The 24,888-nt window shown below is 41.4% G+C and overlaps 1 protein-coding gene across 1 annotated transcript in view; it reads left to right on the plus strand.

The window, feature by feature from the left end:
* Positions 1-3,368: 3,368 nt before the first annotated feature.
* Accsl (1-aminocyclopropane-1-carboxylate synthase homolog (inactive) like) overlaps positions 3,369-24,888 on the plus strand; it is a 93,887-nt gene continuing 72,367 nt past the window's right edge. Inside the window, exons 1-2 of the mRNA XM_048788640.1 lie at positions 3,369-3,541; positions 3,799-3,910. The gene's annotated coding sequence lies outside the window, so the exon portion shown is untranslated. The remainder of the gene's footprint in view (positions 3,542-3,798; positions 3,911-24,888) is intronic.

Raw genomic sequence — 24,888 nt, forward strand, 5'->3', positions numbered from 1 at the left:
CCAGTTGGATTTATTCTAGGAATACAAGAGCATTTCAAGAAAAAAAAAAATCAATGTATTATACTACCTTAGTAAAACAAAATGAAGAACTACATGATGATCTCAATTGATGCAGAAAAGGCATTTGACAAAAGCCATCACCTTTTTATGAGAAAAACATTCAGAAGACTAGGAATGAAAGGAAACTTTCTTAACGTGATAAAGGACATTTATGAAAGACCCACAGTTATTATTGAACTCAGTGTTGAATGAGGAAAGGCTTCCCCCCAAGATCAGGAAGAAGACAAATATGTCTATTTTTTTTGCCACTGCTGTTCAACATTATATACTATACTGGAAGTTATAGTCAGAAGCATTAAGCAAGAAAAAGCAATAAAGACATCCAAATTGGGAAGGAAAAAGTAAAGCTATTGCTATTCACAGAAGACATGACCCTGTATGAGGAAAACCCTAAATAACTAGAACTAATAAGCAAATTCAAGGTATAAGGTCAACAAACAAAAATCATTTGCATTTCTGTACGTGAGCAACGAACAATTTGAAAAGAAAATTAATAAAATAATTCAATTTATAATAGCATTAAAAGGAGGAAAATTCTTAGGAACATAGTTAACCAACAAGGCAAACACACTGAAAACTGTAAAACGTTGCTGAACATTTACAAATTAAAGGAGACCTAAGTAAATGAAAAGATATCTCATGTTTATGGAATAGAAGATAATATTGTTAAAATGTAATATTTATCAAACTGATCTGTGGACTAAATGCAATCCTATTATAGTTCCAATGGCCTTTTTTTTTCCTTCAGAAATGGAAAAACTGTCTCTATAATTCATGTGGAATTCCAGGGGGCCCTAAATAGAGAAGAACATTTTGAAGAATAAGAACAAAGTTAGAAGACACACTTCCCCATTTCAGAATTTACAAAAAAAATTGTAATGCAAAAAAATCACACAAAGTACATGTATAAAGACATGAATTGGTGTGAACATACTTTATATACAAAGATATAAAAAATTGTGCTCTATATGTATAATAAGAATTGTAATGCATTCCGCTGTCGTGTATTAAAAAAAAAACCTACAGAAATCAAAGCAATGTGGTATTATGATAAACATATAGGTCATGAAATAGAATTGAGAGTTCAGAAATAAACCCATACATCTATGGTCAATTGTTTTTTGACCAAGGTATCAGGACCATTCAATGGGTAAAGAAGAGTATTTTCAATAAATGATGCTGGAACAACTAGATATCCACAGGCAAAAGACTGAAGTTGGGACCTTGTCCTATGCCACATAAAAAAATTAATTCAAAATGGATCAAAAATCTAAACATAAGAGCTAAAACCATAAAACTCTTAGAAGAAAACATAAAGGTAAGTCTCCGTGATGTTGGATTTGGCAGTAGTTTCTCAGGTGTAACACCAGATGCACAAGCAACTAAAGAAAAAAATAGATAAGTTTGACCTCATCCAAATCAGAAACTTTCATTCATTAAATAACTTCATTAAGAAAATGAATACACAATCCCCAGGATAGAAGAGAATATTGGCAGATCATATATCTGATAAGAGAATATATAAGAAACTCTTACAACTCAACAACAAAAAGACAACTTTTTAAATGAATAAAAGACATAAATAGACATTTATCCAGAGAAGATACACAAATGGCTAAAAAATTCTGTATTGGGCCACTGTGTGGCATGAAATATCATGGGAGCTGGCCTGATTTTATTCCTTGATTTTATATATATATATATATATATATATATATATATATATATATATTTTTTTTTTTTTTTTTTNTTTTTTTTTTTTTTTTTTTTTTTTTTTTTGCTTGGCTGCTCGAAGAATTTTTCTTTATTTTTTTAAGTCTGGTAATAAGAGAGTCTTGGAACTGACTGTTCCAGGTCAGCTTTCCCTGGCACCCATAGCAACTTTTAGGTAGATTTACATCTTTGATTTCAAGAAAAATTTTCCTTTAATTCTATTTTTGAGTGTTTACTGCATTTCATTTAAAAATTTTTCTTCTTAGAAATTCCAATTATGTATCTGTTGGCTCTCTTTTGTCCACCCCCACCATCTGCCATTTTGTCACTAATTTAAAAACCTCCTTCCTTCCTGTCTGCTGTGTTCACTGTTGCACCTCTGTCTTCATTCCTGGGGCTGGGCTGCTCTCCTGGACTGTCTGTTCTTCCACCTCCTCCCTCAGTCCCTCCGGATCTCAGTCATTGCTGTCCCTGTCTTGCTCTGCCTTCACTCTGTCATTGTGCTTCTGCCTGGTGGTCCACTCTCACACAGGCAGTCGTCCCGCTAAGATGGGTTAAGCGGTGGGACACTGTTTGGTCAGATTTTTCGTCTCCCCCACGGTAGCCATTTTTCTTCCTGGCCAGTGTTCTCTGTCTGGTAGGTTTTTCTGACCTTCTCACCCTTTTCCTTTCATAGCTTTGTCTTTCTTCTGGGCTAATTCACTTTTAAAAATTATATGCCATAGACCAACTGGATTTTCATGTCCAGCTGTTGCAGAAGGCTCTTTCTGGGTGTGTGATTTTGCTAGCTCCGTCCGAGATCTGCTCTCCCTGGGCTGTTGGGCCACTTTCTGTGCACATTATGCCTTGCCCCACGTCCATGAGCTTTCCCCAGCCCTCTGCTGTGCTCCTCAGCTCTGTAGCATGAGTTGTATCCAAGTTTATTATTTTAGAGCAAAAGTCTTAAACCTGGGGCAGTTTTGCCCCTTAGGGAATATTTTGCAATGTCTAGAGACACTTGCTGCCTCAATTCAGGTGGGGCTGATGCCATGGCATCTAGAGGGTGGACCCCAGCGGCTCTTCTGAGTCTTCTACAAATGCATTACTGACCCCACAATAGGCAGTTATGGAGACCCGAGTGGCAGTGGCTCCCTGACTGAAGGGCTGCCTCAGAGCAAGCCCTCAGCTGCAGGGACTTTTGCTGGAGTCTTTTAAAATTGGCCTTCAGCCAGCAAATCTTCCTTACCTGTCGCTCCCCTGGCCCCAGGTCATTTCTGTGGGGTAGTAATTTCACCTTGGTGGCTTTTCTGTGAAACCTCTGCTCCTGCCAGTCTCCATGTGTTTTTGAATCTGTGGTTTATATAATGGAGTCTGCATCATTTTTCTGTTTACCCTTTTGCTTTTTGAGCTTCCTGGAAAAGAAGAGTGGATTTGCTGCCTCCTGCTTCCCCATTCCTACCCAAATCTCTGGAGGCCCACTTTAATCTAAAACTTCAGCTTCAGATGTTTCAGTTTAACCAGGGAATGTGAATTCAGGCCTCAGAACCACTGACGGCCCATTTGGGATTATGAATTCTCAGGGAAAATGCTTTTCCCTCAACCCAGTACTGATTTCTTTGTAGGTCTTGGTGGCGATGGAGCATGGAAGTGGGTCTTGTTCTAAGGATGTCACTAACCTGGCAGTGGAGACCACTAGTTTTGTGCCAGGGGGGACTCCTGTTAGACCCCACCTCAAGTGGGCTCTGGGAGTGGACTCCTGTTCACATTTCTGTCAGTCCCTGGGGAGAAGGTAAGGTTCACCGGATGCAGCAAACCTCTCATGGCGAAAGGCCACCCCGCCCTGGCCACTGCTCAGGATTTCTGCTTTTACTTAGTTGTTGGCTTCTGGGTGTTCTGAACTTTCTTGCCAGATCACCAATTGTTGTTATTATTCTTTTAAAAACTCTTATTTAGCCAGATTCTTAGGTTGCTTGTAGCACAAGGGTCAGCGGGTGGGTCTCTTCCTCTGTACTGCCACAAACAGAATCTCTGTCCTCACCTCTCTAGGCCTCTGTTTCCTGGCCTCCAGAATGGGAATAATGGCAGAGGCCAGCCCAAGCATTTCTGTGAGGATGAGGTACACACGTCCATCACCGGAACAGAGCTTGGCAGATGGCAGGTTAGTGGACCAACTGAAATCTCCTCACCTTCTGCCCACACCCCGCTTCCCACTTCCCTGGCGCCAGCCCCCAGGGACCAACCCTGGCCTTACTGTCCCCTAGCTGTTTCCTCCCTCACAGGAAAAGGGCCAGAAATAAGGTTTCTTTGAGTCAGCACTGTCCCTGTGCCTGAAGCAACTCTGTCTGTAGAGAGGCCCAGTCCCCGGTGGGTTTGCAGAGTCCCCAAGGGATCTCAATTTCTCTGCCCCCTCGCTCCCTCCCTCCCTCGCAGCCACACTATCCCGTACCCCAAACAGACCTAAGGGGATGGTTGGAGTTTTATTGATATGGGGGGATAGCTTTTCATTTTATTTTTTTAGTTGTAGATGGACACAATACCTTTATTTTATTTATTAATTTTATGTGGTGCTGAGGATCAAACCCGGTGCCTCACACATGTGAGGCAAGCACTCTGCCACTGAGATACAGCCCCAGCCCTTAATTTTGATTTTTAAATGATTTCAGATTTAGGGGGGAAAAAAGGGCAAAAATACACAGGAACTTTTGTGTGATTTTACCAGGTTCCTCAATGGTTCACATTTGACCTTGTGTGCTTTATCATTTCTATCCATCAATCTATCCCTACCCCAGCGGCTCAGGAGGCTGACGCAGGAGGATCATAAGTTTAAAAGCCAGCCTCAGCAAAAGTGAGGCCCTAAGCAATTCAGTAAGACCCTATTTCTAAATAAAATACAAAGTAGGGCAGGGGATGGGGCTCAGTGGTCGAGTGACCCTGAGTTCAATCCTGGGTCCCCCACCCAACAAAAAAATCTTTCCATACATACAAAACATGCACACATCCATTATCATCACTCCCATCACCGTCACCATCCTTATCATCATCGCCATCATCGTCGTCATCATTTTCTGGACTATTTGGGAGATAGTTGCTCGTGTGAAGCTCCTGTACCCTTTCATACCCCTTTAACAATAGTGTCCATTCCTAAAAACAAGGATTTTTTTTTTTTTGTATTTTCAGTTTGATGATCAAATTTAGGAAATTAACATGAACTTAATACTATGAGGTAACCTAGAGACAGTCACAGTTTTTCCGTTGTTCCAATCATATTCCAATCTTGTTCCACTGTAGCAAAAATAATAAATCTTCTTTCCTGGCCCAGGATCCCATGTTCACTTGGCTGCCAGTGCTCTGGTCTCGAGGGGCCCTTGGCCTGCTTTGTCTTCACATCTTAACATCCTGAAGGTTACGAACCAGTTATGTTGAAGAGTGTCTCTGGCTTTGAGCTTGTCTGATGTGTCTTCAGGGTTAGATTTGGGTTGTGCACATCCCATTCATGATCACTCTTCCACTCTGTGGCTCTAGCAACCATCAGCAATTCTTGCTTGAACTGTTTATTACTATGGTATTTGCCAGTTGGTGATTTCTTAAAACTTCATGTCACTTTCTCAACATTTACTTGTTTGTTGGCATCCTAACATAGTGAATAATTTTCCTCTTCCCACCCTGTTTATTTATTTGTATGCTAGTTTGTTTATTCAGTGTGGAATCATGGATTCTTGTTTTATTTAACACCTTATAATTGTTATGATTTTTATTTATCTCAGTGCCCCAGATTTATTTATGATTTTTATTTATCTCAGTGCCCCAGATTTGGTCAGTGTGAACCCAGATTTTTATTTTTTTGTATTGGGAATTGAACCCAGAGGTGCTTTTATCTAAGCTACAAACCCAGTCCTTTTTTATTTTTTATTTTGAGACAGAATCCGATCTGGCTAAGTTGCTGAGGGCCTTGCTAGTTGCTGAGGCTGGCCTCAAACTCACCATTCTCCTACCTCCGCCTCCTGAATTTCTGGGATTACAGGCAGATGTCACTGTGCCTGGGTCCTCAGCAGCATTTTAATTGTTCAGGGCCTGTGTTTGGTTTGCTTTCTGCCAATCCTAGCTACTAATACTGTATAATACTTTATAAATGAATGAATGAATGCTTTTCTATAAAGTGGCAATAATGATAGTGGCCGTCACAGGATCTTTGCAGGAAGTAAATGAGCTACTCTGTGCAAAGTTCTTGGAACACCAGTAATATTAGAAGCTAATATTTCTCCCCTACTCACTCTGTACCAGGTACTGTTCAAAAATTTTACACATGATTCGTTGCACTGATGGTATGAGGTCAGTAATATTATTTCCATATTTCACCCAAGAGGAAACTGAGGCTGAGAGCGAGGAAGTGTCTGTCCAAGGTCACACAGGTGACAAAGAGTGGATCCAGGATCTGGTGTGTTTGCCCACAGCCGCTTCTGATCACTGTGCCACGTTGCCCATATATGTGTAAGAGTGAGACAGGCGAACTGATGTGCATAGACAGGAAGGGTTAGAACACTGGGGATGGAAAGTCACCCACAGGGGCCAGCAGGAGGCCTGTCACATGGAAGACAGAGCACAGGCGCAGAGGTCCAGCCCCCTGGACAGTCCTCCTGCCTGGCCCCCTGATGGCCTCTCTCCCTGATCCTCTGTTCTGGACCCCTGTGCTGCCTTCTGCCTTCCTACTGCCCTGTCTCTTCTCAACCCAGCGGAGCTCCGCCCTGCCGGCAGCTGGGGTCAGGCCCTCCCCAGTGCTCCTGGTGCTTATTTCCTGCTGTGGCCACTCACTCTCTTCTTAGCACTTACCACTGTTGCAGTTTCTGTTATTTATCTGATTGGTCAGTTCATATATCTATCTGCTCTGATCAGCTCCGGGTTTGGGGGAAGCAGATGTCGTGGCTGCCTCTGCGGCCCCTGGTGTTCCTGCCTTGGGAGGCACATGGCAAATACTTTCTGAATGTGTCATTGGCCCCTTACCTTTTCCCCTGTTCCTCCACTGAGTTCCCAAGAGCCCTGTAGAGAGGTCCCGGGCTACAAAGAATAAGGACATGGTGCAGGTGCAGAGAAGGAAAGGGCCTGACCCCAAAATTGCACCCAGGCAAGGAGCAGAGCTGGAACCAGACCAGGGCCCAGCCCTCCTCCCTGCACCTGGGCCCCTCTGCCCTTTTCTCAGCATTCGGCTTTACAGCCCTATGGGGGTAGCCCTGGGCAGACTCTGGGTGGTAAATATTTCGTAGGAAAATGGAGTTATTTATATTCCTGATACTTGACTTTGAGATTTATGTGATTAAGTTGTTGCTGGTGATTCATCTGACACCAGGAGTGGCCTTACAACTCATCTCAAAGTGACAGCGATACTGGCTGCCCAGCCCGGTGGGTAACCAGAGGACACCTTTCTGGAAGACACTCTCACACCTCCCAGGAGAGTCAGGATCCACCTGTAATGGTAGGTGTCAGGGCTGAACCCAGTGGATTAGGAGACATACCCCAGGGAACAGGTGGATTGCCATCCTTGCCCTACATGGGGAAGGAGTTTCTTCATCAGGTTTATCAACAGGGCCAAGTAAGGGTAATATCAGCTAAAAGCAAAAGGTCATTTATAGCCCAAGCAGCGACCAGGGCCAGGTGGGGGAAACCCAGGAGCATTTCCTCTGAATCAGAATCACTGAGGAAGCTGGTCAGGTGCAGATTCTTAGACTTTACCCCAACAAATGCCAACTATCAACTTCTATGAGGAATTTTCATCTCTTGTGAGCGCTTATCTGGCCAAAGTGATAATAATGTTCACTGGGCCCTGAGATCCAGTGTCTTAGAGAAAAGACTGCATGACATGACCCAGAATGAGTCATGTCCAGTGCCATGTACAGGTGAGGACACAGGTTTTGTGAGAAAATCCAATACTGTTTATCTCAGGCAGCGAAGTAATTGTTGTGTAATAAGTTTTGTGCACAAAATGATTCTGTAGTTTTAACATGCAAGAGTTCATTTGTGGATAGGTATATACAGCATGTATTTTTAAACACAGGTGCCCTGCTCTTTGCTTGGATTTGATATGGAGACTGGAAAAGAAACCTCCGTGTGTGTAATAATATTTTGCAAGTTATAATGCTTAACCAATGCCACCCCATGTTCTCAGTCACCTAAGATATTGTTTTAGTCTTCCCTCAACCCCATGGTGGGCTAGGGGGACATAACTTGATTGCAGTCCATACAAAAGGGGCTTCCAGACCAGGAAAGAGAAACATCTAATGAAGTGGAAAAGCAGGAGCCGCCAGAGGTGGTCTCAGTGGATGTCGGGACAGCTATCTTTGCTTTCTCACTTAGAGAATGAGGTCTGTGGGCAGAGCTGCTAGAGGATAATTCACTTCCCATGTTTCTGTTGAATTACTCAGTGACACAGAACTCTGTATTTCTTCATTTATTAAATGCATCCTCCTACCCCAGAATCTTATTTCCCTCCAGTGGCTCCATAGGATCCTTATAAGGTGGGGAATTTGAAGGAGCCACAGTTCCAAGATATTGAATTGATATTCAATAGAATGAAAGTCCCACAAAAGCAGAGATTTTGCCTCTTTTGTTCACTGAGGTGTCCTCAGCACTGAGAACAGTGCCTGGCAAATTGTAGGTATTCAGTGAATATCTGTGGAATGACTGTCATGAGATTCCACAGGGCAAAAATGGGTGGAGGCCTCCGTCTCCCCTTTGTGTTGAGTGAGAATCGCATCATGGCTGACGTCTGGTGGCCAGCTGTGTGAGTGCACTGTGGCTTCTGTCAGTCCAAGTGTTGGCAGGGTTGATTCCTTCTGGAGATTCTGAGGAAAATGCATCCCATGCCTCTTTTCTGGCTTCTGGAAGCTTTCAGAAATCCTTGGCATTCCTTGGACTGTAGACACATCACTGGTAGCTCTTCCTCATCTCTCCATGGTCTTCTATCTATACCATCTCAGAGGACATTTGTCTTTGGATTTAAGAGGTAATCTAGCACAATCTTTAGATGTTTAACTTAATTACATCTGTAAAGACCCCCCTTCCAAATAAGTGCACATTCACAGGTTGCAGATGAACTCACCTTTTTTTTTTTTTTTTGGTACCATTCAACCCCAACATCAGCCTCTAAGGATCCTTGCCTCCCACTATTCAAACTCTTTTGTATTCTGCTCTCCCAGGGTACAAGGTTGCTCTGTGTGACCAGCAGAATACAGCCAGCTGCCATGTCATGAGCAGCCTCATGGAGAGGACCATGTGGTAGAAACTGAAGCCCATGGCTAATGGCCACACTAGGGAAGCTGGGAGCAGAGCCTGAGGTCCAGCCAAGCCGCTAGCTGGCTGCAGTCCTCGCCAACATCTCGATTGAACTTTGAATGAGGCTCTGAGCCAGGACCTCCCAACTAAGCAGCTCCCAAATCCCAGCACACAAAAACACATGTTTGATAACATAAACTACTAGGTTTTTTATGCAGCAATAGAATGTAAAACCCAGCTTTTGGTGCCAGGAGCAGGACACCATCATAAAAAATATCCAAAAATGTTTGAATGGGCTGGTCGCAGTGCTGCATGCCTGTAATCCCAGCAGCTCTGGAGGCTGAGGCAGGAGGATTGTGGAGTTCAAAACTAGTCTCAGCAACTCAGCGAGACCTGTCTCGAAATAAGATATAAAAAAGGGTTGGGGATGTAGCTCAGTGGTTAAGCACCTCTGGGTTCAATCCCGGGTACAAAAAAAAAAAAGTATGAATGCCTTTAGAACTAGGTAGTGGGCAGAAGCTGGAAGAACTTTGAGGGCAGTGTTAGCAAAATCTGAGTGTCCTAAAGAAGCCATTGGGAGAAGCATCATATCTTTCATGGAGGCTTCCAGTAACGGCTATAAAGAAACACAGGGATCTTATGGAAACCAGAGGAGAGGAGATTCACATTGTGTAGTGGCAGGGAATTTAGCCATGCTGTTCAACAAAAAAAGTGAAGCCTTGATAGATTTGAAAATTCTAAACCTCTCAAAAATTCAAAATGTTGATAATAAAAAATACCTCTGACAAAGATCAAATCCAAGGTACTGACAGTGACAGGAAAAAAAGGTCTAAAAATGAGGCCTAGGGTGTGACTGTCAGGTCTTTTGTTAAAACTTCAGAAAAATCGAAAAAGAGGAGGCCTGCGAATGCTATGCACACAGACGGAAGACCCTGCTATTTTAAGGCTGTGCTGGGCGCAGTGGCACAGGCCTGTTATCCCAGCTGGTAGGAAGGCCGAGGCAGGAGGATTGCAAGTTCAAGGCCAGCCTGGGAAATTTGGTGAGACCCTGTTTCAAAATAGAAAAAATTAAAGGGCTGGGTATGTAGCTCAGTGGTAAAGCACCCTGGTTCAATCCCCAGTGATGAAAAACAAATTATTTAATAAATGAAGTATTAAGGTTGTGTCTTAGATTCACTCTACCAAAGGATAGAGGGCTTCTAAGAAGCTCAGGGTTGTTGATAGAAAAAAAAAAGATAGAAAAGGATTTATCTCAATTAGACTTGTGTTCGTGGTTTTTGTGTGATGGAAAAAAACCCAATAGGATTCACAGACCTCCAAGACACCTTTAAGAAAAAAATTTTTTTTTTCGTACTGGGACTGAACCCAGGGGCACTTAACCAATGAGCCACATCCTCAGCCCTTTTTCAATATTTTATTTAGAGACAGGGTCTTGCTCATTAAGTTGCTGAGGCTGGCTTTGAATTCAAAATCCTCCTGCCTTAGCCTCTCAAGCCACTGGGACTCTAGGCATGTGCCATCACACACAGCTTCTTTAAGAAATTTTATCAGCAGAAACATCACAGCTAGAACTGAAAGAGACAGAGATGATACAAAAGGAAGAGAATGATTGGGGCCTGCAGATTTTTTTAAATATATATTTTTAGTTGTTGATGGACCTTTATTTATTTATTTATTTATTTCTATGTGGTGCTGAGAATCAAACCCAGAGCCTCACACGTGCTAAGCAAGCGCTCTGCCTCTGAGCCCCAGCCCCAGCCCTGGGGCGCTCAAATTTTGACAAAGGGAAAGCAGGCTACGAGAACTACTGCTCTGCAACTGTGCTGTCTCTCGCAGGAAGGAGGGGCGACTCAGAGAGGGGATCGGTTTAGATGGGCCCAGAGCCTGCAGAAGTACTTCTCGTTTCCTTAGTGGGGCTAGGATTGAACCCAGGGGTGCACTATTGCTGAGCTACACCCTCAGCCCTTTTTCTTTTGTTTGGAGACAGGGTCTCACCAAGTTGCCCAGGCTGGACTTGAACTTGAGATCCTCCTGCCTCAGCCTTCTGAGTTGCAGGGATTATAGGCATGTGCCACCATGCCTGGTGAGAATGACTTCTTGACATGAATAAGTCTGAGTCTTTATATATAATTAGTTGTTGATAGACTTTTATTTTATTTATTTATATGTGGTAATGAGAATCAAACCCAGTGCCTCACACATGCCAGGCAAGTGCGCTACTGCTGAGCCCAGCTCCAGCCCAAGACTGAGTCTTAATCAAGGAACCTACAACATTTGTACAATCTACACTTTATCATTTATGTGCAGTGTCTCCTTTTTGTCTCCCACTTTGTCCAAACAGGAGTGTGTACAGTTGTTATTTCACTATTGTATGTTGTGTGTGTAGGGAGCAAAATAACTTGTTTCTTTAGTTTATAAGTCTGCAGATTGTTAAGAAATGTATCCAAGCAGCTGTACTTGAGGACCCTAGGGTCCTCCTCAATTGCTAGGTCTGATTTGGATGATGAAATTCTGGACTTCAAGCTGATGTTGTAATAGGGCACGACTTTGGAGGTCCTGGGATCGGGGTGGGTGTATCTCACATGTAGCTAGTCTTCAGGATGTCTCCTGATCTTCACATCTTTGTATCGTCCTCTCTACCGTGCACCAGTGTTGATCTATGTGATCAACACGATATGGCACAAAGTGATGAGAGGTCACTTCTAAGATTAGTTTACAGAAGACACTTCAAACTTAGCATCTCTCTTCCCTCTCCCCAGTATTCTTCTCTGGCACTTAACATTCTGGATGTGTTTCATGTTTCAGAATGGTTAACTAAGATAAGCTGATAGAGTACACACACACACACACACACACACACACGATAACCTAAATATAGTTCTTTTGCAAATATCTAAGAATGTTGGACAAAATAAAGCAAAAATTCCATAGCATGCCACCCCCAGAGAAAAATGGGGGAGGAAAATGGGATTCTCTGCTTTTGAAACAAAGAAAGAAAGAAATGAAACCAGAAAAATAAGTGTACATAAGTAAACTCAAAGATGGGTCAGAGGAAAATCATCCAGAATCCAGCAAGGAAATTTGAAAAATAAAGTATATACGCAATGATATGAGATTTAAAGAGTAGAGTTAGAAAATCTAATCTATATTTTATCCCAAAAGGAGAGGAAAGGGAGAGAGAGTAGGAGGTAATATTCAAAGAGATAATGGCTGAGAATTTTCTAGAATTGAAGGAAAATACCAATCTACAAATCCCAAAAGCCCAAATAACCCCAAGTAAAATAAATAGAAAGAAATCTCTACTTAGACATTTCATGGAAAAACTGCAGGGAATCATTGTAAAGGAGAAAACCTATTAAAATCAACCAAAAAGAAGACAGATTACTTTCAAAGGAGCAGCGGTTAGATTGAGGGTTGATCCCTCAGCAGTAACAGACAGGGCCAGAAAATAGACAGCCCCTTTTTTTTTTTTTTTTTTTTTTGGTGCTGAGAATCAAAACCAGGACCTTGTGCAGGCTAGGCAGGCACTTTACCCCTGAGCTACACCCCCAGGCCCCAGAAAATATCTAATCACTTATTCAATGCGATGAAAGAAAGTAAATGTCAACCTAGAATTATATCCCCTATGAAAATATTATTCAGGAACATTGAAACAATATTCTTCCAGCAAAATAAAAAAGACAAAAAGACAGAAAAACTAAATTGTTCACTACAGTATTGTGTGTGATGGAAAAGACTGAAAGCAACCCAGATTCCATCAATAGGGGACTGGTCCAAGGAACCATGGGACATCCGCATAATGAAGGGCTGTGTAACCTTGAGGGGGAGGGGGAGGAGTTCTATGTGACACTCCGGAGTGACTTCTAAGGCTTATTAAGTGCAAGAAGCATGTGCAGTATGTTGCCCTTTGTCTGAAATTGTGAGGGCACACACATACATCTATCTCATACACACACACACACACACACACACACCTATTTATATTCTAAAAAGGATATAGGCCTAGGGTTGTGGCTCAGTGGTAGAGCGCTTGCCTAGCATGTGTGAGGCACTGGGTCCGATTCTCAGCACTGCATATAAATAAATGAATAAAATAAAGATCCATCAACATCTTAAAATAAATATTTAAAAAAAGATAAAGCAAATCTAGCAGCATGGTCAGAGGGTATAGTGATATGGATAGAAACTAGACATTATAAGTAAACTTGTTTTATAAATTTGACTTTGGAACCATGTAAATCACTTGCAGAATTACAAAACAATTAAATTTCATGAGGAATCCCAATACTAAATGTAGAATAAAATGAATGAGTCCAAGTGTGTATCCAGTGGGTGCCATATCAATATAGAGATGAATTATTCCAAATATTTGAAACATGGCAATTTTTCTGCATGTCCTTAGAAGAATATACACGAGGAAATAAGAACTTCCAAAATAACAGCATCAAACACAATGCCACCACCTTGGGCTGTTTCATTGTTGGTGCTGGTTTGGGGGTTATTGTTCTTGGAGTGTTGTATGTACAGGGTTGGATCAGGGCCAGAGCTAAGGTAAGGCAAGTGAGATCCTTGGGGCTCAGAAGTTAAGGATACATTCATGCACCTGCATTCTCCCAGGAGTGGTGGCCTCCTTAAAAATTGCACAATAGGTGCTTCACCTCCCTCACCCTAATCTTGGCTCCATGTACAATAAAACAAAATGAATGAATATGTCAGTGTCATTGAGTGCCACAGTTTGGGTGTGGAAGAGTGACTGAGGAAATTAAATAAAAACCCGGTGGTCTTAAATCTGAGTCAGAAGTATCAGCATCAATTCCTAATGTTTTTCTTCTTGTGATGTATTTTTCATAGAAATGAGAACACATTTTCTTGTTCTGGTCACTGGAAAGTCCAGAGACAATGACTATCCCAGTATATAATAAGCACCCCTGGTGTCTAGATTATGGTCTTTAAGTACCAGTATGCAGGGTGAGCCTGGAAGGGCTTTTCTTACCAGAAAGAAGGTACTATCAAGTGCTGCTAGGTCAGTCAGGAGGTCCTAAGGGCCTCCTGGAATAAGCTCTCTCTGACCATAGACAGACAACTGGAGCATCAATAAGGATAATACTGCAGCAGACTGAAACACACCAGATATGTTTCATCCCTTAAGTCCATAATGCTACCAAGAAAATCTCATGAGTCACCTTTGGAAATACCAAGGAACTAACTATATTTGAAAATGCAAAACATAGAAAAAGAATAACTTCTTCTACTTTCCTATATAAACTGATTAGCCAACAAGAGATGAGGAAAGGTCTCTTCATAGACATGTTCCAGCTAACTAATGAGGAGGGACTGCTGGAACTAGAGCATCATACATTTCCAACCTCTGAATGAACAGGTTTGGGTAACAGCCATCAGCCCCTGTTTATGTCCCCTGAAGAGCAACTGCCATTCAGTGCTGCTTTAAACAAAACAAAAAACAAAACAAAACTGGGATTTGAACCCATGAACATTTACCCACTGAGCCACATCCCCAGTCCTTTTTATTTTTTATTTTGACACAGGGTTTTGCTAAGTTGCTTAGGGCCTCCCTAAATTGTTGAGGCTGGCCTTGAACTCATGATCCTCCTGCCTCAGCCTCCCAAGCCATGGGATTACAGAAGTGTGCCTGGCCATTCTGTCCTTCTTAATGGAAAACAGAATCTCACCTATGCAGTAGTCTTGCCAAAGAATCAAACCTGAATTTGATCAAGTCTCCAAATCCTGTGATGAATTTTTAGAAAATATAGAAAACAGAGATTGGTGAAATAACAGGATTGGGTGTGGACCACGAAGACCAGACTGTTCCTTCAACATGCACCAACATGCAAGAAAAAGAAGAGTGGAAGGGAAGAGCCTCAGAAACTAAAGCAACACGTTGCCCAATAACCATACAAAGAACTTGTTTGTATCTTAGCTCAAACAAATCGTAAGAAAAAACATTAACAGGGCAGTTGGGGAAATGTGAACCCTGACGATACGGTCGATGATATAAAGGAAGCAATTGCTGACATGTTTTGGATTGTATGGCTGTGTTTAAAAAGGGAGTCCTCTTCTTTAAGGGAAGCAAATTAAAATATTTACAGGTGAAGCAGGGTGATGTCTGGGGTTTGCTAAGTAGTTCAGGGTGAGGGGACGTGGGCAGGAGGCTCCAGGACACAGGCTTGCCCCTGAGTTTTTAGAACTGTTGAAACCTGTTCTAGGTAGATAGGGGTTCAGTATGCCCGTTCCTGCTGTGTTTTCAAAATAAATTATATTTTAAAAACAACAAAGTCAAAATAAAGATTTTTTCAGACAAACCCCCTAAAGTCAAGGACACTCTAAAGGACTCTCAGGCAGAAGGGAAATTTCTCTAGGTGATCACTGTAGGAAGGTTAGAAGTGTAAGAATGAATGATGGAAAAAATGGTGATGAAGAAGGAAATCAAAATGAACGTTGATATGTAAAATAATTATAGCACTGCCCTACGTAATCCTAAAATTATAGAATTGCAAGACGCACCACAACAAAAGCATGTAATTAGGAAATTCAATAAATGGAATTAAAGTGGTGGATGGTCCTTGAATGTTCTAGAAAGAGGGCTTGGGCTGGGGTCCTAGCTCAGTGGTAGAGCGCTTGCCTGACACATATGAGGCCCTGGGCTCGATCCTCAACACCACATAAAAATAAATAAATAAAATAAAGGTATTGTGTCCATCTACAACTTAAAAAAATTTTACAAAATGAAAAAAGAAAGAGGGCTTGGTACTGAGTTTCACTGGGCTCTAGTACATTTTGGATCCATATTACGACTTCTAAGATAATAACTTCAAGAATACAAAGAGAGGGCTGTGGTTGTAGCTCAATGGTAGAGAGCTTTCCCAGCATATATGAGGCACTGGGTTTGATCCTCAGCACCACATAAAAATAAATAAATAAAATAAAGGTATTATGTCTATCTATAACTAAAAAATATATTTTAAAAAGAATATAAAGAGTGTATGATGTCTGATATCATTGTGGGGAAGAAATTGGATTCTACTCAGTCCCTCCAAAGACCAAAAGAAGAAAAAAACATAATGTTAAAAAGAAACTATAATGGACAGACTAAAAAGAAAGCACAAAATAAGGTGGCAGATCTGAAGCCAACCATGTGGGTAAATCTTAAAAATGGGTTAGTTTTAAAAGAAAACTAGATAGATGGGTTAGTTTTAAAAGATGGTCAAATTAGATTTCAAAGATCAAAATATGCTTTTTACCAGAGATGAATCTAAACTACAAAGAATGAAAAGTAGAAGAATGAAAAAATTATCCCATGTCAATACTAGGCAATAAAAATAATGGTGAAATTATATGAATATCATACAAAGCAGATGTTGAGAGAAGAGCCCTGGTAGAGATGAAGAGGATTATTAAAGAGCCGTGAGCATTTTGATTACCGTGAGAGTCTGCACAGTGCATACCTTGGGGTGGGGCCAGGTGGGGCATATGGTGGCCACCCATGGTCAATTTCTTTCCTGGATAGTGATTATATGGGTGTTTGCTTTATAATTACTGGATATGGGACACACTGTACCTTTGCTTTTCTCCTCTTCTGTGTCATATTTCACAATAAAGTTTGGTTGTTGTTTGAATGAATGAACGAGGGCGATTCTATTCCGGGAAGCTTGACATCAGACCATGAGCCCTTAATCACGTTAATTCTGTGCTTACAAATTACCTAATAATAGGTAAAGAGCTTTACACGTGTCAACTCATTTAACCCTCCGAGGGGGCCTATGAGATAGATTCTATTTCTCATCCCCATTTTACGATGGAAACTGGGACATAAACAAGTTAAGTAACTCGTTCAAGGTCAGAGAAGTAGAAAGGCACAGAGCCAGGAATGGACCCTGGAGTCCAGTTGCAGGGCACCTGTGCCTGACCGCTCTGCTGAAGGGCATGGCATCATCATCAAGCACTCAGGATAGAGAAAAGGGGGCTTTGGGGTTGTACAGATGACAATTTTTTTAATTTTTTTTTTTTTAGTTGTAGATGGACATAGTGCTTTATTTTGTTTGTTCATTTTATGTGGTGCTGGGGATCGAACCCAGGGCCTCACACATACTAGGCAAGCGTTCTACCACTGAGTTACAACCTCAGCCCCGATAATTTTTATTTTTACATAAATCTCTGCTATCATATTGGAGGAAAATCCTCACTGAAGAGCTGGGAACCTGGAAGAGCAAAGACAATTTTGGAGGAAAATGGAAAGATAATCCTAAAAGATAGTAATGTTTACTAAAGCAGTGATATTTAAATACTGTGTTTTGTGGGGAAGGAATAGATGGAGCTGTGGGATAGGATTGAACCTGGAGTCAGACACACACAAAGAGGGGAGTGTGGACTAGATGGAGAAGCAGTACAGATCAGTGAGGAAAATGTGGACAATTTAACACATCCTGTAGGAAAAAATGGTCTTCCCTATGACAAAGCATAACTCTGAGTGGGGATTTACTTCCATTCCATGCAGTCATAAATCAAAAATCTTCTTAGAAGAAAAGGTTTGTCTTCATGACTAATCACACTGAGATAAATCAAAACAGACAAAAGACCCTCCAGATGACAAAGAGATCATATGTCATGTAAAAGGATGTGCCACAGATAGGGTGGAAATATTTGGAACTCATAAAACTGATTGTATCCAGAATTACAAAGGTCATCTCCGAGTTAATAAGAAAAAAAAAAAAACAAGTCAATAGAGAAATGGTCACAGCTTTTGAATTGGTAATTCACAGAACTCATCAAATAAAAATGTAGGCCATATAAACAACAGGTATCTTGTTTGTATAAGTATGTCCTGTAGATCCTGTGTTCCTGGTGTACTTAACGTCCTGGACTTCCTGCATTTTATCTGGCAGCCTTACTGATAAGAGGCTATACACTCCATAGGTATCATGCCAATTGCAATAATATGATTTTGCATCTGTCAGTTTAGCAAAAATGGATCAAGTCTAATTGTACTTGCTGGTGAGTACAAACCATCAGACACTGACTAAAGTTAACAATGTTCATGACATTACAACCCAGCAATTCTACCTCTAGTATCTATCAAGAAACCCTTTTTTTTTTTAAAAAAAAAAAAAGAGAAACTTTTTTATCAGTACATAAAGATATTTGTACAAGAGCCAGGCACAGTGGTACGTGGCTATAATCCCAGCTATTCAGAATGCTAAGGCAGGAGAATTACAAGTTCAAGGTCAATGCTGGCAACTTAGTGAGATCCTATCTCAAAATTTAAAAAGCTATGAGGATATTAGTTTCTCAGTTTTGGAAGTAAAAAAAAATTGAAAAGACTTCCTAGTGGATCAACCCTTTGTGGTCTGATCATATAACTGTATTGTCATAATTGCATAACAAAAAGCTAAGCAGTAGCTAAAAATGATTGAACCAGAGCTGAACATATCAACATGGCCAAGTTGCAGAGTGACTGAGGCAAACTTCAAATGGAAGCTTGGAGTAAAACTTAGATATTCAAAGTTGTAGAATGAGCTGGAACTGATTGCATTGTGTGTGTGGTGGTTACCTCAGAAGAAGGGAAACAGGGTAGGATAAATGAGTTTCTGGCTGAATTTCTACTCCTTTCTTCTATGAAAGAAGAAATGAATAGAAATGATTCAAATATGACTTAAGTATTTAAATCGATTTAATCTAGGTGATGGGCATAGGAGTGACTGCTTTAGAAATTTCTGTGTATTTGAAATTATTCAAAATTAAAAGCAAGAAGTGATTTTTTTTAGGGAGATAAACAATCATGTGGGTCCCCAAAGCTGGATGCCTTTCCCACTTGGGGTTGCTGTTGGGTGTCATCAATCTGTGGCTCTCCTAGGGTCACTTCCAAAGTGCCTCAACCCCTCCTAGCTCCCCAGGAAAATCTTGAGTGCCCTTTTGGGTTCTTCCTCCACAGCCTTCCCCCAGCTGGTGGCTGCAATCAGGTAAGCAGGAGCAAGTCTGGGTGGGAGGCCCTTCCAGTCATGCCTAACGTGTCTCAGCAGGCTCTGCAGAGGGCCCAGGTCGCCAACCCAAAAGGCTGGTCTGATCTGTCCTGACCTAAACCAGGCATTAAGTACAGGAGTCCTCTCTCTTCCTAGGAGGGGCTGAGGCACTTTGGAGGTGACCCAAAGAGAGCCACAGGATTGATCACCGTAATCAGAGATGACACCCAATAGTCACTCCAAGTTGGAAGGGCACTGAACTTTTAGGACCCACCTGATTATCTACCCTCATTGCTGCATACCCATCACCACCACCCATCCCCAGAACTCTTCATCTTGCCACAATGAAACTCTGCACCCATTGCACACAAAATGGCTCCCTCCCCTACCCGCCTGCCCCTGGTGACCACCATTCTGCTTTCTGTCTCTGTGAATGTGACTATACTAGGAACCCCATATAAAAGGAATCAGGTGATGTTTGTCCTTTTTGTGGCTTCTTTCACTGAGAGTCGTGTCTCGAAGGGTCATCATGTTGTAGCCTGTGTCAATTTTTTTCTCCCTGGGGAGGGAAAGGGAAGGTCATGGGACGAACTTGACCAAATTATATTGTTACATTGTGTGCATGCACGAATATGTAACAATGAATTCCACCATCATGTGGGATTATAATGTGCTAATAAAAAAGAACAAAAAGTTTCTCTTCGCTTTTAAAGCTGAATAATGTCCCATTGTATGGCTATTTCCCTCCGTAAACAAATTCTTGCCTTCTTTGGAAGGGGTAACATAGAGCATGACATAGAGCATGTTTTCAGGTGCCAGTAACTGAAGACTCAACAACAAGTGGTTAATCAGGAAGGACGGCTTATTTTCTCATATCACCAGAAGTCTAGGGTTGGGTGGTTTGAGGGCTGATTAATCCAGGAGCTCAGAGATGTCTCTCAGCATCCAAGAAGCCTCCACCTTTCCTCTGCACCATCCTCAGGACACCGGCTTGTCCTCTTGGCCTGCTCTCATGATGGTACCAAGATGCTTGCTACAACTCTGAACAGGATCCTGCCCTGTGTCTCCTTTTAGGTGCCAAGAAAACCTCAGGATCCTCCTCTCAGATATCCCTGAGCATTTCCTTGGGTAGATGTACCCATGTTTTAGCTGTCTAGAAGGACCCATCATGGACCCGACCTGTCTTTAAGAAGGAGAAGGACCCAGAGTGCCTGGAGCACATGGACAGGAGTGAAGAGAAAAAAAAGTCAAGAAGGGAGGGAAGCGAAGGCCATTCCTTTTCTCCTATCCTGAGTGCAGAGCCAGTGCTTGATACACAGCAGCCATTTAAAAATTATTTCTAAAATAGTGCTATAAGCCCCAAAGACAGGATATGGTTCCCTTCATCCAGATCTAAGCAGGATAGACTCTAAATTCTGGTGGCCAGGAATATGTTATTATGTGGGTCCAGCATAATCCCTTGGGGAGGTTGATAACATGGAGGACCCCTAGGACCGCCCATCTTCCAGTCTGTGATCCTGAGCCCACCCAAATACTGGATAATGAAAAGAGAAGTGCAACCTACCAATTCACCCTAGTAAAAATTAAAACATACCAAGGACAATGAGACATTGTTTCTTATCTGCCACATTGGCAGAGATGGTGCAGCTTGTAGGTACGAGGATTGGCAAGGGGTTGGGAAAGTGAGCATTTTCCTTCACTCAGTTGACATCAGTTCAGACTTAGGAGAAGGTGCTTTGATGAAAATCCTTCAAGATAATATTTTGGAAAGAATGATGACCCTTTCAAAAAAATGTGTGAGTGAGCCTTTGGCTCCCAGCTGTTCCCCTGTGTGGGAGCATGGCCTGCAGAACTGCCACAAGGCTGTGGGAAGGTGGACATGCAGGAGTCTGGCAGTGCTGTTGCATCAGAAAACAAGAATCATTTGAAATGTCCATGAAGGGTGTGGCTGGCAAGGTCCGTCACAGAGCAACTTTACGTGGAGAAATTTGACGCCATTAAGAAAACTAAGTAGATCTGTATGTACCAAAAGATGCTGTTGACTTACTACTAAATGAAAATAACGAGTTTCAAAATAGCATTCATATAGAGACATAATCTTTTCTTAATTTTGCTATATTTAGGCATCATTGACAAATAAAGACTGTATGTATTTAAGGTGTACATTTGAAATTATTATGACAATTGAGCTAATCAACACATCTACCACCTCACGTAGCTACCATGTTTTTTGTGTTAGAACACTTGGCCGACTGCCTGAGCAGACCTCAGGTGTACAAGACAGCACTGACTATAGTCACCATGTATGTCAAGTCCCCAGAACTCATTCATGTCATAACTGAAAGTTCGAACTCTTTGACCAAGACACTGTTTCTCTATTTGTGTTAGACTTATATGCTTTATGTTTCTGTGATGTAAACCATCCTGGATGATCTAACAAATTTTAAATGAGTATTTTCTACAATGAGCTGTATAACAACCGACCAAAGCTCCTTGGCATACACCATGAAGCATTATTTCTGGCTCATAAAGTCTAAAACAAGTGCTAACGAGCCTCTCTCCTCCAAGCAGTGACCTGGAATTCCAGTTTAATCCTGAGGCTCTGCCATGGTAAATTGGAGTGTTACAGTTCTCCAAGGAGGAGAAGGAGCAGGGAGGGTCCTCTTGTCTGTGGCTGGGCCTGGAAATGGGGCCCTTCCCCCCATGCTTATCCTCATTGGTCAGCATGTGTCACATGGTGCTATGGTTTTGATGTCATTTGAATGTGTCCTCCAAGTGTTCATGCTTTGGAAGCCTGGTCTCCATTGCGATGATATTCAGAGGTGGTGGGATTTTTAAAAGGTGGGGCCTCATAAGAAGTCATTAGGTCTTGCTGGGGTGTCGTTCTCAAAAAGGATTAAGTGGTTTTTATGGGACTCTGAATTATATCTCTCCAGAAGGTTGCTACAAAAAGAGAAAAATTGGACAAAGACACATCAAGGAAAGTAAACTTCAGACCAATATCCCTGATGAACATAGATGCAAAAGTTCTCAATAAGATTCACTGCAAATTGATGCAGCCAATGTGCAAAGCGATATGGAGATTCCTTGGAAAACTGGGAATGGAACCACCATTTGACCCAGCTATCCCACTCCTTGGTCTATACCCAAAGGACTTAAAAACAGTATACTACAGGGACACAGCCACATCAGTGTTTACAGCAGAATGATTCACAATAACTAAACTGTGGAACCAACCTAGATGCCCTTCAGTAGATGAATGGATAAAGAAAATGTGGTATATATACACAATGGGCTATTACTCAGAATAAAAAAGAATAAAATCATGACATTTGCAAGTAAATGGATGGAGTAGAGAATATAATGCTAAGTGAAGTTAGCCAATCCCCCCAAACCAAGTGTCAAATGTTTTCTCTTATATAAGGAGGCTGATTCATAGTGGGGTTGGGAGGGGGATCATGGGAGGAATAGACAAACTCTAGGGCAAAGGGGTGGGAGGGGAAGGGAGGAGATATGGGGGTAGAAAAGATGGTTGAATGAGATGGACATCATTACCCTAAGTACATGTATGAAGACAAGAATGGTGTGAATATACTTTGTATACAACCAGAGATATGAAAAATTGTACTCTATATGTGTAACATGAATTGTAATGCATTCTGCTGTCATATATAACAAATTAGAATTAAAAAGTAAAAAAACAATCTGGCAAATCACATACAAAAACATACTAAAAGTATAGTGTACTACAATCAAGTGGGGTTCATCCCACAGATGCAAGGTTTGTTCAATATGGAAATCAATAAATTTAATACAGGTGCTGGAGTTGTGGCTCAGCGATAGAGCGCTCGTCTTGCATGTGCAGGGCCCTGAGTTCAATCCTCAGCACCACATAAAAATAAAATAAAGGTATTGTGTCCAACTACAACTAAAATAAAATATTAAAAAATAAATAAAATGAATGTAATACATCATATCAATAGATTTAAACAAAAGAATCATATGTTCATCTCAATAGATGCAGAAAAAAGCATTTGATAAAATACAGCACCCCTTCATGTTCAAAACACTAGAAAAACTAGGGATAGCAGGTACATACTTCAACATTGTAAAAGCTGTCTTTGCTAAACCCAAGGCCAATATCATTCTAAATGGAGAAAAATTGAAAGCATTCCCTCTAAAAACTGGAACAAGACAAGGATGCCCTCTTTCACCACTTCTATTCAACATCATCCTTGAAACTCTAGCCAGCACAATCAGACAGACAAAAGAAATTAAAGGGATACAAATAGGAAAAGAAGAACTCAAACTATGACTATTTGCCAATGACATGATTCTACATTTAAAAGTTCCAAAAAATTCCACCAGAAAACTTCTAGAACTAATAAGTGAATTCAGCAAAGTAGCATGATAGAAAACTAACCCCCAAATGTTAGTTAGGAAAACTAACCCATTCCCAATAGCCTCAAAAATTTTTTTTTGAGAATCAATCTAACAAGAGAGGTGAAAGACCTCTACAATGAAAACTACAGAACATTAAAGAAAGAAATTGAAGAAGACCTTAGAAGATGGAAAGATCTTCCATTCTCTTGGATAGGCAGAATTAATATTGTTAAAATGGCCATATTATCAAAACTGTTATACAGATTTAATGCAATTCCTATTAAAATATCAATAGCATTCTTCATAGAACTAGAAAAAAGCAATCATAAAATTTATTTGGAAAAAAATAAGAGACCCAGAATAGCTAAAGCAATCCTTAGCAAGAAAAATGAAGCAGGAGGCATCACAACACCAGACCTTAAACTATACTACAGAGCTATAGTAACAAAAATGGCATGGTATTGGCACCAGACAGAGGAATGAGAGGTTGTGCTCCATTTGTTTACAATGTGTCAAAATGCACTCTATTGTCATGTATAACTAATTAGAGCAAATTAAAATAAAATGACTTCCTGGATCTTGCCCCCGTGCTTGGGCTTTCTATCATGCCCTGTGGTCTCTTCCTCTCACGTGCACCCCCACCACTGTAACACTGTTCTCCTTAGGGCCTCACCAGAGCTGAGCAGAGGCCAACAGCCTGATACTGGACTTCAGAACTGTGATCTAAACAGTTCTCCTTCTAAGTGCCCCAGCCTCAGGCATTTCGTTTTAGTTATGGAAAACAGACTAAAACACACGGCCACACTAGATGACGGGAAAGTCTGGAGAGAGGGCGAGGGTGTTCCCAGGGAGAGCAGGAAGAGGTTCTGGTGAGCACGTTACAGTGTCTCACTGTCACTTCTGTAGTGTTTGAATATCTTACAGAGAATACTTTCATAAGAGTACATGTGAATTAGATTGTGTAAATAATCCTCATGCTGGGTCTTTCTCTTTTTAAAAAAATATTTTATTTTTTAGTTATAGGTGGACACAGTATCCTTATTTTATTTTTATGTGGTGCTGAGGAATGAACCCAGTGCCTCATGTGTAGTAGGCGAGCGCTCTACCACTGAGCCACAACCCCAGCCCATGCTGGGTCTTTCTGACCTCGTCAGGGACAGGACAGTGGTCCCTTAAGTGGACATGGTCTCTGGAAATGCTATTTCTCTCACTGTGGTAGGCCATTACTTGCCTTTGATTCACTGTCTTGGACATTTTTTGGTAAGGCTAAATCAGTGTCTCACTTCCTATGTGAAGGTAAAAGCCAGACCCCGGATTTTGATGACCTCATGAACTTACTGCTTGTCTGAATGTGGTGGGCAGAAGAATGTCCACCAAAGACATTCTCTTCTCCCTCACTGCCATGAATAATATGTCATGTTACATAACAAGGGGGAATTAAGGCTGCAGGTGGAATGAAGGCTGTTAATCTGGTAACCTTAAACTGGGAGAGTATCTGGAATTATCTGGATTATCA

Source organism: Marmota marmota, unplaced genomic scaffold (genome assembly GCF_001458135.2).
Source record: "Marmota marmota marmota unplaced genomic scaffold, marMar, whole genome shotgun sequence".
Taxonomy (NCBI): domain Eukaryota; kingdom Metazoa; phylum Chordata; class Mammalia; order Rodentia; family Sciuridae; genus Marmota; species Marmota marmota.